The following is a 14,736-nucleotide window of genomic DNA, read 5'->3' on the forward strand; positions in this document are numbered from 1 at the left end:
TAAAAAAAAATTGTTATTTATTTATTTTGAGAGAGAGCTGTGTATGCACAAACAAGGGGAGGGGCATAGAAAGAGATAATCCCAAGCAGGGACTTGATCTCATGAACCCTTGAGGTCATGACAAAATCAAGAGTCAGACGCTTAACCGACGGAACTACCCAGATGCTCCTCTTTTTTATCTTTCTTATATGTATTTATCTTCTTTCTCTAAATAACCTGAATGCGCCAAGTCACTTAATCTGGTCCAATCTGGCTCCCCTCTATCTGTTCACCCACTTGGCACTATCGCCACATCTTTATTTTCCCATCTCATGTGGGAGGAGGGACAGTGGGTGGTGGCTGAGGAGCGGCTCTGTGAGAACCGAATGGGAGAAGAGTCCTGAACTTTGCCACTTGCCAACCCTTCTCCAGGCAGAGTAGGAGAGTGGTTAATGAGGCAGGTGAATGGTGGAAGGTTCTGGGCCTGTATGCCCCAAGAGCATACCCCATTATCACTCTCCCCTATTCTACTAGGCAGAATTGGCTATAACACCAGCTCTTATCCCCCAAACTAATCCCACAGAGGACAGGCTGATGCAACATGAAGCCCATGACACAGTTAGCCAGCCCCTGGCAACAGCGTTCAAAGTGTGGCAAGGGTGAAATATTGCCCCACGGGTTGAAAGAGCCTTTGCCACCAACAAAGAGCCATTGTGACAACAGGAAGACTCTAAAAGCTGGGTGCAGTGTAGACAGGAAAGAGCTCTCTCCACTTCTCCCCCTCACAAAAGACAGAGAGGTTTAACCCTCCAGTGTTTGGCTCATTTCCTAGGCCCCATCCCATCTGGGCACCCGGGAAGGGCAAGAGGCTCTTGGCTGGAAGGCTGCCTGCTGGGCAGGTCAGCAATGGCACCTGGGCCTGTCACCAAGTGGCTTCTGTAGCTGCTAATGGAACAGAGCGCCACAGGAACCTTACAGGTAGTTTTTGTTTTTTCAAGCCCACTGCTTTTTGTTTTCATTCCATCTGCATCAATTAAACATTTAAAAAAACCAAATGTTTATTGAAAACCCACAAACATGGACACTCTGAAAAACGCTTGTTCCCTTTTTACACCTGCTTTTGTCCATCAGGTCCTCTTCCCCCTTCTCTGCTGAAATACCCCTTCACGACCCAGCCGGAGGTCCACCCCTTTTCTCCAAGGCTTTCCTGGTCACCCCAGCTGGTGGCAACTTCCCTTCCTCTCTCTTCACCTCCAGCATCGTGTTCCCAGCCCTCTCCAACCCACCCGGGAGTCCCCAAACCTATTTATTCTCTTCCCTCTGCCTTTTCACACCCCCGCCGCCCTTGTTCTAATGATTGATCCTTTCCTGCTCTTCCTGCCTTTTAATCTTGTCCCTTCCAATCTGTTCTCCATGCTGAAGTATTTGTTCTAAAAGACAAATCTGATCAGAGGTCATCTACTGGTCTGAATGTTTCTATAATAGCTAACACTTACTAAACGTTTGCTGCATGCCAGGCTCTGTGCTAAGTGCTTGACATGGAAAACTCATTCAAAGCTCACAGCAACCCTGTGAAGCCGGCATTATTTTTCCCATTTCACAGATGTGGAAACCAATGCCCAGAGAGGTTAAATAACCTGCCCCAAATCACACAGCTGGTGAGTGGCAGAGCCAGCATCTGAACCCATGCAAACAGGATTCAAAACACCACCCTCTCTGGACGTGCCTGGGTGGCTCAGTTGGTTAAGTGCTTGGACTCTTCATTTCAGCTCAGGTCCGTGATCTTACTGTTTGTGGGATGGAGCCCCCGTGTCAGGCTCTGAGCTGACAGCATGGAGCCTGATTGGGATTCTCTCTCTCCCCCTCTCTCTGCCCCTCCCCCCAGTCACTGTCTCTCTCAAAATAAATAGTTAAAAAAAAATCACCACGCTCTCAAGCAGTGCACTGTAATTATACTGCTTCTCGATGGCTCTCCACAGCTCTCAGGATAAAGTCCAAACTCCTTAGAACTCAGGGCTCCTCATCTTAGGCTCATCCCTTTCTACTCACCGACAGGCACCCTTTACTCCCCTACCCCACAAGGGTGTGCAGCTAAAGGTTTAACAATTGGATCTCTGTAAAATAAAGCCCTGATTTGTAACATTTGCCGGGCTCCATGGTGTCAGTCCTCCCGCATGGACAATTTCAGGATGTGACCCCAGCATCAGTGAATGTGGAGCTGGGGAGAGACGGGCACAACCGGCTGGCAGGAGTAGCTCCGGGCTCAGGCACATCACACACTCCACCTGTCTCTATCGCCCCCGGTGACTCCGCCCACCCAGGACAGTCCCTTGGACCACAGGCCACCTATCTGCCCTCTCGCCAACCTGTGGTTCATGTGTGGATCTGGAAAGCTCCACTGAAAGTCGACCTTCATTTCCCCCTGATCACTACCTGTCACTGGCAGTTTGAGGGCAGGCTGAGAACATCGACTAGGCCATGAAGGCCGCTGACCATCCTTCAGACAGGCACGCGTCCCGGTGCCTCCCTCCCTCAGCCCCTGCGCTCTGCCCAGAACACCCCGCCCACAGCAGCCTCTTCTTCGCCCCGACACTGAGGCCCAAGCCGAGGAGCCTCACTGCTGCCCTACTGCGCCCTGCCCACAGCAGTCCTGGCCACTTACCAGTGGACAGCTGCCCAGGCTAATCCCGTAGCCTCTCCTCTTCTCGACCCGCCCACACTTCAGGGGCCCCTGTCACCATGTTTCATGATGTGATGATTTCCGAAAATGGATGTCACTGGCCCTCCGGTCAGACAGCCCCCAGGCACCTCCCGCCGAGCACCTCTCAGGCCTCAGACCTTTCTACCCACAGACCCAGTCTTCCCTCTCCAGCCCCAGCCTCTGTGACTCCACCCTGCAGTCCTTGGAGGGCAGTGTCCTTCCAGAGGCGGAGGCACACCTGTGTGTTTGCGGCTCCTGTCTGAGCAGGGACTCACCTGCAGGCCAGGCAGCCCAGGGGTGTTCCTGCTCAGAAGCTGGAGAATCTCCCTGAAGTCAGGCAGGAGCTAGAACAAACACCCCAGGGGGCAGTCCTAGCAGCAGGGGTCACCGCTCCTAATTAGAGACCAGGTAGTTTTCCCCAAGCCAAGTACTTGCTTTCCCTTCATGAGTCCCTGATGCAAAGAGCAATAACCCACTCCCACTGGGTGTGTGGCTTGGGAGCAACATCTTCCTGTTAATTAAATATTTAATATGGCATTACTACGTAAATCGTATACGCCATATATGAAAGCCAGTTTTTACAGGTTCATGAATGAAACTTAATGCTTCCACGAGACTACAGAAATCGTCCCTGTTCTTGGTCATTCTGAATCTTGTGGTACCTGGGGCAGCATCTTTAAAAAAAATTTTTTTAGGGGCGCCTGGGTGGCTCAGTCGGTTAAGCGTCTGGCTTCGGCTCAGGTCATGATCTCGCGGTTCGTGGGTTCGAGCCCCGCATCGGGCTCTGTGCTGACAGCTCACAGCCTGGAGCCTGCTTCGGATTCTGTGTCTCCCTCTCTCTCTGACCCTCCCCTACTCACGCTGTCTCTCTCTCTCAAAAATAAACATTAAAAAAAAAAATTTTTTTTTAATGTTTAGTTATTTTTGAGAGAGAGAAACAGAGTCCGAGCTTGGGAGGGGTAGAGAGAGAGGGAGACACAGAATCTGATGCAGGCTCCAGGCTCTGAGCTGTCAGCACAGAGCTTGACACGGGGTTAGAACCCACAAACTGCGAAATCATCACCTGAGCCAGAGTTGGACGCTGAACGGACTGAGTCCCCAGGTGTGGGGCAGCATCTTTAAATGCAGCACCAGGTCACAGAGATCTGTGGGGCAGCAGGTTAAACACAGAGAAAGGTTACACAGAGGAGGTTCTGGCTTCACAGCTGAGCCATCAAATTGCACCGATGACCCCTCCGGACCAGTGCAGAACTACGTGGGGCAGTGACTTGAAAGTACTTCACAGAAGTGAAAATTTGGGACAAATGCATTAGGTGGCACTAAGAGTGTGTGTACGTGTGTATATGTAGGGTGTAACTGCCCTAGCAGTCTCAGAGATGGTCCCGATAATGACCTGGGCTGCCAGCTGCCTTTCCAGCCACACCCAGAGGTGATTGTGCCCAGGAAGTGAGCAGCCGTAACTCTCTAAAGGTTTATCTGCACAGACATTTCTCTTTCTGACTGGAGGAATGCTGGCCTCTCCTGTGGCCTGGGCCAGTGACCTCTGTCTGTCCAGAGGAAGCCCTGGTTTCGGTGCACGCCCAACCCCAGGCTGATCACATCTGCCTTCTCACACTTCCCTGCCGGCTCCTCTCCTTGGAGCCCTCTTCCGGTTATTTAGGTGACCACAGGGGCTCCTCCATTTTGATGGTGTCAGCTGGAATCTTGTCACGATAAACCAATTGTGCTGGATCTTTCATGTCTATCTGTTGGAGGCTTCCAGGGAATTTTTCTAGTGCTTATCTGATTAACCGGGGCCAATTCACTAAGCTCCCAAGTAATGGAATCTGCTTTAAGCTTTGAGACATTGAAACAAAGACACTTAGACAAAGATGTCTGAGATAAAAATTCATAGTACAACAAAGGCTATGTTGTAGAGACAGAAAGACAAAGGCCTTAGGACAGAATTTATATAGCCGCAGGGTGGGGGTGGGTAGAGGGAAAGGTCCTCAATCCTAAGTAGCAAATGGGTGACAGAGTGAAAGAGGCCTCCTCTTCTATTAGCCAGTGTGTCATTGTTTTTGAAGCAGCTGAATGATTTTGAATCTGGTGTAAGATTATCAAGATCCGGGGCGCCTGGGTGGCTCAGTCAGTTAAATATCCGACCTTGGCTCAGGTCATGATCTCACAGTTCGTGGGTTTGAGCCCTGTGTCGGGCTCTGTGCTGACAGCTCAGGGCCTGGAGCCTGCTTCAGATCCTGTATCTCCCTCTCTCTCTGACCTTCCCCTGCTCACACGGTCTCTCTCTCTCTCAGAAATAAAACATTTTAAAAAATTAAAAAAAAAAAGATTATCAAGATCCATCAAGAACTAAGAAAGAGCTATGAGAAACTAAGCACTCAACTTGATATACTCTGCTATTTTGGAAACAAATATAATATCCAATTCAGCATTTCTATCAAGCAGATCTTCTGACATTAGATAGACTTACAAAAGTACATATTTCTAGGTGTGGAAAACACCACCTGTCAAGGAGCTCTGAGCCCTTCTGTGCTCTGCCTTAGTCTAGGAACAGGGGTGTTGTGGGGCTGGCGCCTTTCCTGACGGGTGGGACAAGGTGGAGAGCAAGTGGGTCTCTGCAGAGCCATAGTATCAGAGTCAATGGCCAGGGCAGTGATGAATAACCTTATTTGCAGAGAGAAACCCTCAGGGGGAAGCCAAGTGCCAAAAGAGAGGCTGGCAAAGTCCTACCCAACAGACTGAGCAAGACAGGAGGGATGTGGATGGCTGCCAAAAAAGCAGGTATGCAGATAGGAGGGAACCAGTCGTGGAGTCTATGCCAAAGGATGAGATAAGTGAAGACAGAAACTTGCATCCCGGGGGGTTTCAGCTGAGAAGTGTGGTGTAAAAGATATACAGCCCACGTGGGGAAATCGGAGAGGCACTGGCCACGCAGAGCCGAGCTGGACAGGTATCTGTGGGAGGATGCCAGGAAAAACATCTCGCCCCCCTATTAATGAGGGGGATGTGCCCAACTTTGGTCAAATGGAGAAGTTAGAACTAGAAGCAGAAGTATGATCTGGTCACTCAAAGGGAGAATGTGTAAACAAAGTAAGAGTGGACTATGTAGAGGAGAAAAGTTTAAATTAAAGAGTCAGCAGCTATGAGAGTGTTGATATCAGCCAGGCCCCATCCCATGAGCCCCCCCGCCTTGGGGTGGGGAGGATGTACAGATAGGGCAGCCTCAGGGGAAGGAAGGCTGGAAGGGCTCTTCGGGACTTCTCCTCTCATGGGGATAAGGTGTCTGGCAGCCTCCAGAATGGGGCCCTTCATGGAAGAGATGCAGGTTCCCCTCGAGCCATAAAATCTCTCCTCTGGTTCCCCATGAGCTATAGAAGGTCACCCAAGGGGACTGAACAGCCACAGATGAAAGCCATCCCTTTTAGCTCAAAGGCCATCCTCTCCTGCCCTGTTCATGGCCAGCAGGCTGCAAGACGTGAGATCTGAGAGTTACCACAGGTTCCCAGGAGCTTTGAGCGCTGGCTCAGAAAGGCTTTTGAGTGTCCTGGGCTCTGTGGGGTAAGGTCAGCATGCACACTTCCAAGACAAGCAAAGAGACCCAGCTCTATAATTTCCTAACACCAAGGGAGGAGACAGAGGAGCGCAGACCATATAACTTCCCGAAAAGCACAGCTGGCAAGCTCACCCACACTGTGAGGTTACAACTCCCTAAACTAATTAAAAGGCAGAGCATGAGAATGTTTGGATTGCTGCATAAGCATCACTTGGGGAAAATATGTTTATGGTATTGCATACCCAAGGCTCCCTCTTCACTTCCGAGAGCCAAGGCTGACACAGGTGATTACGGCCTAGAACTAAATATGATGTGCGTGGGGATGTGTAAGTGTAAGTGAGGGTGTGTTGGGGTGGGGGGAGAGATGGGATGGATAAGAACTCAGGTAGAGAGATAAACAAACATTAAAAATTAAAAAAAAAAAAAGGGGGGGGGTGCCTGGGTGGCTCAGTCAGTTGAGCGTCGGACTTCGGCTCAGGTCATGATCTCACGGCTTGTGGGTTGGAGCCCCGCGTCAGGCTCTGTGCTGACAGCTCAGAGCCTGAAGCCTGCTTCTGATTCTGTGTCTCCCTCTCTCTCTGCCCTTCCCCTGTTCTCTTTCTCTCTCTCTCTCTCAGAAATAGATAAAACATTTTTTAAAAATTAATAAAATAAAATTTAAAAAAAAGAACTCAGGCAGAGAGAATTACACTGTGATAGGAAACAGCCAAGACAGGCCACCGTCTTCCCTCCAATTCTCCTCAAGGACACAACAATAAGCCAAAGGCTCAAATTGCTCCATGAAGGAAATGGCGTGGCCGTTAGAGAAAAAATAAGCAAACAAACACATGAAAAACAAAATCAGAAAAAAAATTTTAAACCAAAAGAACCTATAAGGGAGTGTTTCAGCATTTCAATCTCTGGGGAGTGTTGTTTGACTCTTTCTACGTATAAACAATTATTGTTTGAGTTTAACCCTGCTTGGAGTCAGAATGGGCCAAATCAACATTCAGAGTTTCTTCTGTTTTGTGAATTATGAAAAGGAAAATCCTTTGTAAGTCTTTCCTTGTAATAGCACTCTATCGGGTTTGGAGAAATCTCCTGGTGCACGAAGGCAGAAGCCATTTCACATCTGTGCATTGAGGGTTCCTCTCGGCAGGGTCCCCTCAGGAGCTCTGCCCACCAGGATAGTTACTTGATGAGGGTGTGCGGAATGCAGGTGAGCTACAGGGTGTCAGAGGAAACTCCAACACCAGGGAAGCAGACACAGGCAGCGCGCCTCCCATCTCTTCCCTGGGGAGGGCCCTGGAGGAGGCGGGACTTTATCCTGAGGCAGTGATCAATTACACTATCCAGGCTTATGAGAAAGGACAGACAAAGGCTTTTGAGCAGGATACTGGGGGTGGGGGGGTGGGTGCGTTAACTGTCCCTGGGCCCTGGCTCCACTGGGAATTGATACCAAGTCCTCGACAAGGAAGAGTCTGAGCTGAAACAGCAAGAACCCCTTGAGGCATCTAACAGAAAAGCTGTGGCCTTGGTCACAGGTGGGGACTACCAGAGCAGAGGTGTGGCCTCAGCAGTGGCAGAGGCAGTGATGGCTGATACAGGCCACCCCACTCAGAGGCGGAATAGAGTGAGGCTCAGGAAAACATGAATGGTTGCTAAACGCTGCACGAGGCTCTTGGACTCTGTCAGGTGAAAGCTGGGCTGTGCCTTCAGTGGGCTTGGGATTCTGGGGACTTTATGAGGAGGAAGGTCAGAGTCCAATGTATTCTTGTTGCCACTGTGTTGCCCCTTTCTGACTGTGACCCTCGGACAAGTGGCAGGTGCTATGTATACAGATGATGGCATGTAATCCGGCAACATCCCTGTAGGCACATCAGAGGGTAGGAATTCAGAGAAACAGAAACCTGTCTTCAGAGGAAAAGAAACTACTGATTCAAAAGCTTATCATCAACGTATCCAACTTCCACTTGGTGGGAAGACTAAGCAGGGAATTACTGGAGATGCAGGAAGGACAGGAGGCTGTGGGTACAACCCGTGCCCACCCCACCCCACTCTCCATTTCCTAGAGAAGCAACAAATTGTTTCAGGATCCCAGATAGCAGGATGTACAGACCGTCTGAGTGCAAACACACCCCCATTCAGTTCTGTGCCAATGGCTGCCTTCCCCCCCGACCCCATTACACCTTACCTGACTCTCAGTGGAAGTGCTAAGAGTTTCTGAGGTTGTGCGGAGAACAGCTGGAGGCCACCATGCTACCCCTTTAGCAGTGGGCCCTGTATTGCCGGTCCTGCCCTCATCCAGTACGAATAACACTAGGCAGTGTTTATTGAGTACTCCATATATGCGTGTCCTTACTAGGTTAATTCTGCTGTCATGTCCATTTTATACATGAGGAAACAGAGCTAGTCACAGAAAGGGGAAGTGATGGCAATTACTAGTCTGAGCCCAATTGTCCTGTCGCAATCTATCCCAGGGCCCATCCCTATGGCCACTCTTCTGTGGTTATGTTCTTGAGCTTTAGATGTGGACTGAAGGCAAAAAATGGTAAGGGGGCGCCTGGATGGCTCAGTCTATTGAGAGTCTGATCTTGCAGTTTGTGAGTTCGAGCCCCGCGTCGGGCTCTGTGCTGACAGCTCGGAGCCGGGAGCCTGCTTCAGACTCTGTGTCTTCCTCTCTCTGCCCCTCCCCCACTCATGCTCTGGCTCTGTCTGTCTGTCTGTCTGTCTCTCTTTCTCTCTCAAAAATAAATAAACATTTAAAAAAAATGTTTAAATGGTAAGAAACAAGAAATTCCAGAAACAACTTGACTCATGATGTCATCAAGCCCCCAGGGAAAGCCATCTGCTTGAACAGCTGGGACGCAGAGTTCTGTTTCTTTCTTTCTTTTTTTTTTAATGTTTTATTTATTTCTGAGAGAGAGAGAAACAGTGTGAACAGGGGAGGGTCAGAGAGAGAGGGAGACACAGAATCTGAAGCAGGCTCCAGGCTCTGAGTTAGCTGTCAGCACAGAGACTGACGCGGGGTTTGAACCCACGAACCGTGAGATCATGACCTGAGCCGGTCGGATGCTTAACCGACAGAGCCCACCAGGTGCCCCCAGAGTTCTGTTTCTTTAAGATCCTGCCTCATAACCTATAAAACTGCGACAGGTTATATGACTTCTCCAGGTCTTTATTTCTTTTCCCACAGGAACAGCTAAATGGACTGGGCATTGTGCGTAGATTTGGAATAGGTAAAATACCCTGAAGCTGCTAAGGAAGAGAACTTAGAAACAGAAATGATAAAATCTGCTCCTTTTTCTAAATTCCATGGTGTTGTGGCCTAGATGAAATTATCACAGACTTTCAGAGCTGTTGAGACCTGCAGATGTTCAAATCCATTGTCTGCAGGACCTTCCGTATTATTGGGGTGGATGCCTCACCCAGCATAAGAATCCTTCCAGCCATACTCCTGAGACGGCGCTGGGGCCAGAGAACTCTCTAGGTCACCAGGACGCTATCCCTTCTCTGCCAAGGCATCCAACACAGCATGCCGTAGTGTTCTCCAAAGCTGCTGCTTAGATTGCACTGTATCTACCTCCCTCCTACCAGAGGCTAATTCTGCCTTCTGGAAAGGCTGGAGTAAACCGGATCCCACTCGCCCACGGCAGCACTTGACAGAAAGGTGAGTTATTATGGCCCCAGATGCTCTCTTCTCCAGGCATTCAACCTTATTTCCACAGCCCTCACCATCCTTGTCACCCTTCTCTGAATGCACTTGCTCCTCTAGCCTTCCACTGATTCTACAAATATTTAAGGAGTGTCTACCAAAAGATAGTACATGTTGTGTGTGCACAGATGAAGCCCAATCCCTGTCTGGAGGGGCCCCCTGTCTTGGAATGGGAGGGGGAGTGCCCTCAAGCAGCTGCAGTATAGTGTGGGAAGTGCTATGACAGGGATCTGGAAGCTCAGAGGATGGAGAAGCTGACAGGTGGAAGGGCATACACCTGTGTGCATGCATATGTATGTGCATGCACGTGGGCATGCGTGTGTGTTGGAAACAGCATTCTAGAGGAAAGAGACAGAAAGACCAGTTCTGGGAACAGGTGTAGTTTGGAACTATTAGAGTCAGCATTGTGGGTCAGTGAAGGGCCAGAGGTAGGCTTGAGAGGTCATCTGGGCCAGATCATGAAGGACATTGCATGAGACGATTCTGAGGGCAATAGGGAGCTACTGAAGGCTTATGAGCAGGAGAGCGACACAATCACATTTAGATTTTGAGAACAATCACTCTGATTGCAAGTCGGAGAGAGGGCTGGAGGCAGACATGATGGGAGGCAGGAGATGCCATAGCCCTTTCAGAGCAGAGCCAAGCAGGACTCTAACTTCCCTTATTCTGAAAGCTGAACTTTTTTTAATTTTTATTTTTATTGAAATTTATTTTGAGATAGAGAGCATGAGGGGCAGAGAGAGGAGGAGAGAGAGAGAATACTAAGCAGGCTCTGCAGTGTCAGAGCGAAGCAGGATGCAAGCCTTGAACCCATGAACTGTGAGATGATGGCCTAAGCTGAGGTGGGATGCTTAACCCCACTGAGCCACCCCCGGGGCACTGAAAGCTGTGTTTCTATCAATGCTGCTTGTGATTATGAACTAACCAGCGTCCACAGCTCACTCTTGTTTCATATGCACGGGCCACTGAACCTTTGCGATAGGGACAGCAATGCCAGCGCTTTCCCAGCATCCATCTCCACAACCAATCATTTCAAATCTACTCTCATCAATTTCAGTTCCTCCTTTCTGTGTGCATCATTTCAACTCCTGCATCTTTACTTAAGGGGAATTACTGAATGATTTGCCAAAGGACACGTGGTTAATAGATGATGGAAGCAACCCCAGAAATCTGAACCCAGGTTTTCTGACTCCTACACCAAGCAGCTTGTTAACTCTGCCTCTCTAGGAAATCGATCCGTTCAGAGGAACTGGAATCAAGATTGACTAGAAGCCGTTTACTTGGAAAAACAGGTCTTAGTTTACAGACCCCAAAGGCAGGAAAGGAGGACCCCATCCCCCTTTCTAGTATTTCCTCCTGTTGACTGAAAGGATCCCTGAGTTTGAATCTAAGATCAACAGGGATGGCGTTACATGTCCTCAGGCAGCTGAAGGTCACAGTTGTTCAAAGCCAATCACTGAGGCACTTGACAATGTCAGAAGGCTGAGAGAATTTCATAGGGTGAAAAAAATCTTAGAAGCTAATGAATGCTTAACAAAAGCTCCTCTATGGAACTGAACTAGTTCAGGACGTAAAAGCTGTTCAGGGAGACTGGACAGGTGATGGGAAATGGGACACCTGTGGGTGGGGGTGGGGGAGAGAAGGGGGAAGGGGGCCCGCAAACAGAAAGCTTGTCTGGATGAATGCCCAGAGAATCAGGGTCTTTCTCAGTTGGGATCTAATCCAGTTGGCCTCTGAAGAGGATATTTTGGGTGACTGGTTTCCCCCGGGCCCTGCTCACTAGTCTCTGACCCTCGGTGTGGGGAATCAGCAGTGGACTGCATGCAGAATGTTGAGCCCAGATTTACCAGCGTATCATAGGTCAGTCTACCCCCACCCCACACAACACACCTTCATGAGCTCTTTTCCTCTTTTCTCACTTTTCTTAGAGATCAATGCCTTCTTTCTTTCCTTTTTTTCTTTCTAAAAACAGAACAGCCCTCTAGCTTCTAAGCAGCTCATACTGCTTCTCCTCTGGTGAACTCATAGGAACCTCACCCCTTCCCAAGACCCAACCCTTTTGCCATAAGCCATCCTCTCATATGCCACTTGAATCCTGACCTCAGGTTCCATGAGTGCAATGCTTTTTCTGTTCTTAAGCCAAATGCCATTATAGAAACATCAGACCTTTTAGCTGAACAAGAATTTAATGGATCCCTTCAAAATAAGCATATGCTTATCTTTTAATAACTGTCAATTGGTGCAATTTCATAAAGGGAGCTGAAAATAATAAGACGCAGGAGCAATTCCAAAATATACTCTTCAGGTAGGACTGTGCAAACAAACCTTTACCTACGTTTCAAATACCAGGGACCATAAGCATTTTTTTAAAGAAGAGAAACAAATCAAGTCATGCACACTTTGCTCAGAGTCCCCAAGCTGGAATAGAAGCCCCACACAGCCTGGATGGAGTTCTTGCCCTCTCCCAAATCCTTCCCCTGTGGTCTAACAAAACTCTCCTCTGCAAAGCAGTGGCCTGAGCTTATCCAGTTCAGGAGATCAGGTGGCAAGAGCTTCACTAAAGTCAACGACTGGAGAATACTTGTTTCAAGGGCATTTTCTATAGCTTTCTGGCTGGTTTCTCACACATCTTCAGTGACACCTGAAAAGCTTTGTTGAAGTGAAATGTATTTGTCTGTGCCTGGGTTACTCAAATTGCTTCTCTTCCTTGCCAGGAAATTCAAATTTCTGGCAAGAGATGCCCACATAAAGTCCCACATGGCAGAAAAGAAAAACCTCACTGACACAGAGACTTCCAGAGGATTAAACACAGACCACTTAAAGAAGAAAGAAAGAGAGAAAGAAGAAAGAAAGAAAGAAAGAAAGAAAGAAAGAAAGAAAGAAAGAAAGAAAGAAAGGAAGAAAGAAAGAAAGAAAGAAAAGCAAAAACTAAAAAGCTTACTCTGCTTACTCACTCAGAGTGCCACTTTCAGAGAGATACTCGGTACTGAGCTGCCCTTGGCCATCAGGGCACCAGTCTACATGATCATTTTGGTGTCCAACTTTCAACATACTACCAACTGCATCACTGCTGCATCCAGGTGAATCTGGGTTTAATGTCCCTCAGCACTGTGTCCTTTAAGGCCAGCGGACTTACCTAATGATTGGGTGCTGATGCTTCACCTCTCCCAGGCGGGGGCATCATACACGAGGGGCTCCAGAGGTGTATCCGCCAGCCTCAGCCGGGAAGCCATCTTGCTTTCAGCTATAGAGTCACCTCAGGGACCAGGCATGCCCCCTACTGCCCAGCCTCTAGCTGCCCAGCAGCCGGAGAATCATCAGGTGAGGTGGTCAGGGACAGGAGGTTTGCTATGTGATTGCTTCATGCCGCAGGCCACTTCCCGTCCTGAGCTGGAAGAATGAAGGAGGGTTGTTTGGGGTTTTTTTAAGGAAATACAGATTTTTCAACAAAATTCCTTTTCTATGTGTGTATGAGAAGGTACATTGCAATGTTACCTGTAAGAGGAAATAACTGATGAAAAATGCTTGCCAAGTGGTGACTGAAATACATTATGGTACAATAGTCCCCTCTTGCCCTTATATGCCAGGCATATGTTCTAAGATCCCCAGGGGATGCCTGAGATTACCTATACATACATACCTACAATACAGTTTAATTTATAAATTAGGCACAGTAAGAGATTAGCAATAACAATAATAGAATAATTATAACAATATACTGTAATAAAAGTTATGTGACGGGCACCTGGCTGGCTCAGTCAGTAGAGCATGTAACTCTTGATCTCAGGGTTATGAATTCAAGTCCCATGTTGGACACAGAGCTTACTTTAAAAAAAAAATTATGTGAATGTGGCTTCTCTCTCTCAAAATACCCAACTGTGTGTACCTACCGTTCTTCTGGTGATGCTGTGAGATGATAGAACGCCTCTCTAATGAGAAGAAGTGGGGTGAGTGATGTAGGCCTTGTGATGTAGCGCTGCACTCCCACATGTCAGAAGGATCATTTGCTTCCACATGGCAACTGACCTCAGGTAACCGAAACCACACAAAGCAAAACCTCGGATAAGGGGACTATTGCTTTTACATATTGTGAAATGAAAGAGAAGAGGATCTATATTTGCTGCTGTAAAAAAGATCTCAAAGATACGCTGGGGGGCGGGGGAGAGCAAGTTGCAGATAGTATTTGTGATAAGGTCCAAGCCGTGTTTATTTTTGTCTACTCTGAGAAAAACGTCTAGAGTGATTCACAAGAAATATGGAACCGTGGAGGCTCTGGGGAGAAGAACTGGGAAGGAGGAATAATCTTACTTTTTTGGCACTGTTTGGATTTTCTTTTTTACCCTCTTTATGTACATGGTATTTTTACAATAAAAGGAGATTTTAAAAATTCCTTTCCTGCTTAATGAAAAATATTTTTGTCAGCTAGCCAGGAGTTCCAACAAACAAAATCTGTCCATTAGCAATCAAACTGCAGTGGATGATTTTGAAAAGAGAAACTCAATATCCCGCAAAAGGATATTGAATAGTGGACAATAATTGAACTATAGAAAGAGCCCAACTGTCCGTCGACTGATGACTAGATAAGAAGATGTTGTATATGTGTATATATATTTATACACACACACACACACACAGTGGAATATTATTCAGCCATAAAAAGAATAAAATCTTGCCATTTGCAAAGGTGTGGACAGAGCTAGAGTGTGTTATGAGAAATAATTCAGTCAGAGAAAGACACATATCATATGATTTTACTCATATGTGGAATTTAAGAAACAAAACAGATGAACGTAGAGGAAGGGGGAAAAA

At 47.9% G+C, this 14,736-nt stretch overlaps 1 protein-coding gene across 1 annotated transcript in view; it reads right to left on the minus strand.

Annotated features, from left to right (window-relative positions):
• The window catches only part of BCAR3 (BCAR3 adaptor protein, NSP family member), a 209,559-nt gene extending 196,266 nt beyond the window's left edge, over nucleotides 1-13,293 (minus strand). Inside the window, exon 1 of the mRNA XM_039236454.1 lies at nucleotides 13,064-13,293. The gene's annotated coding sequence lies outside the window, so the exon portion shown is untranslated. The remainder of the gene's footprint in view (nucleotides 1-13,063) is intronic.
• Between the last annotated feature and the right edge of the window lie 1,443 nt (nucleotides 13,294-14,736).

The sequence above is a fragment of the Hyaena hyaena genome, unplaced genomic scaffold, assembly GCF_003009895.1.
Source record: "Hyaena hyaena isolate Hyena2069 unplaced genomic scaffold, ASM300989v1 scaffold_111, whole genome shotgun sequence".
Taxonomy (NCBI): domain Eukaryota; kingdom Metazoa; phylum Chordata; class Mammalia; order Carnivora; family Hyaenidae; genus Hyaena; species Hyaena hyaena.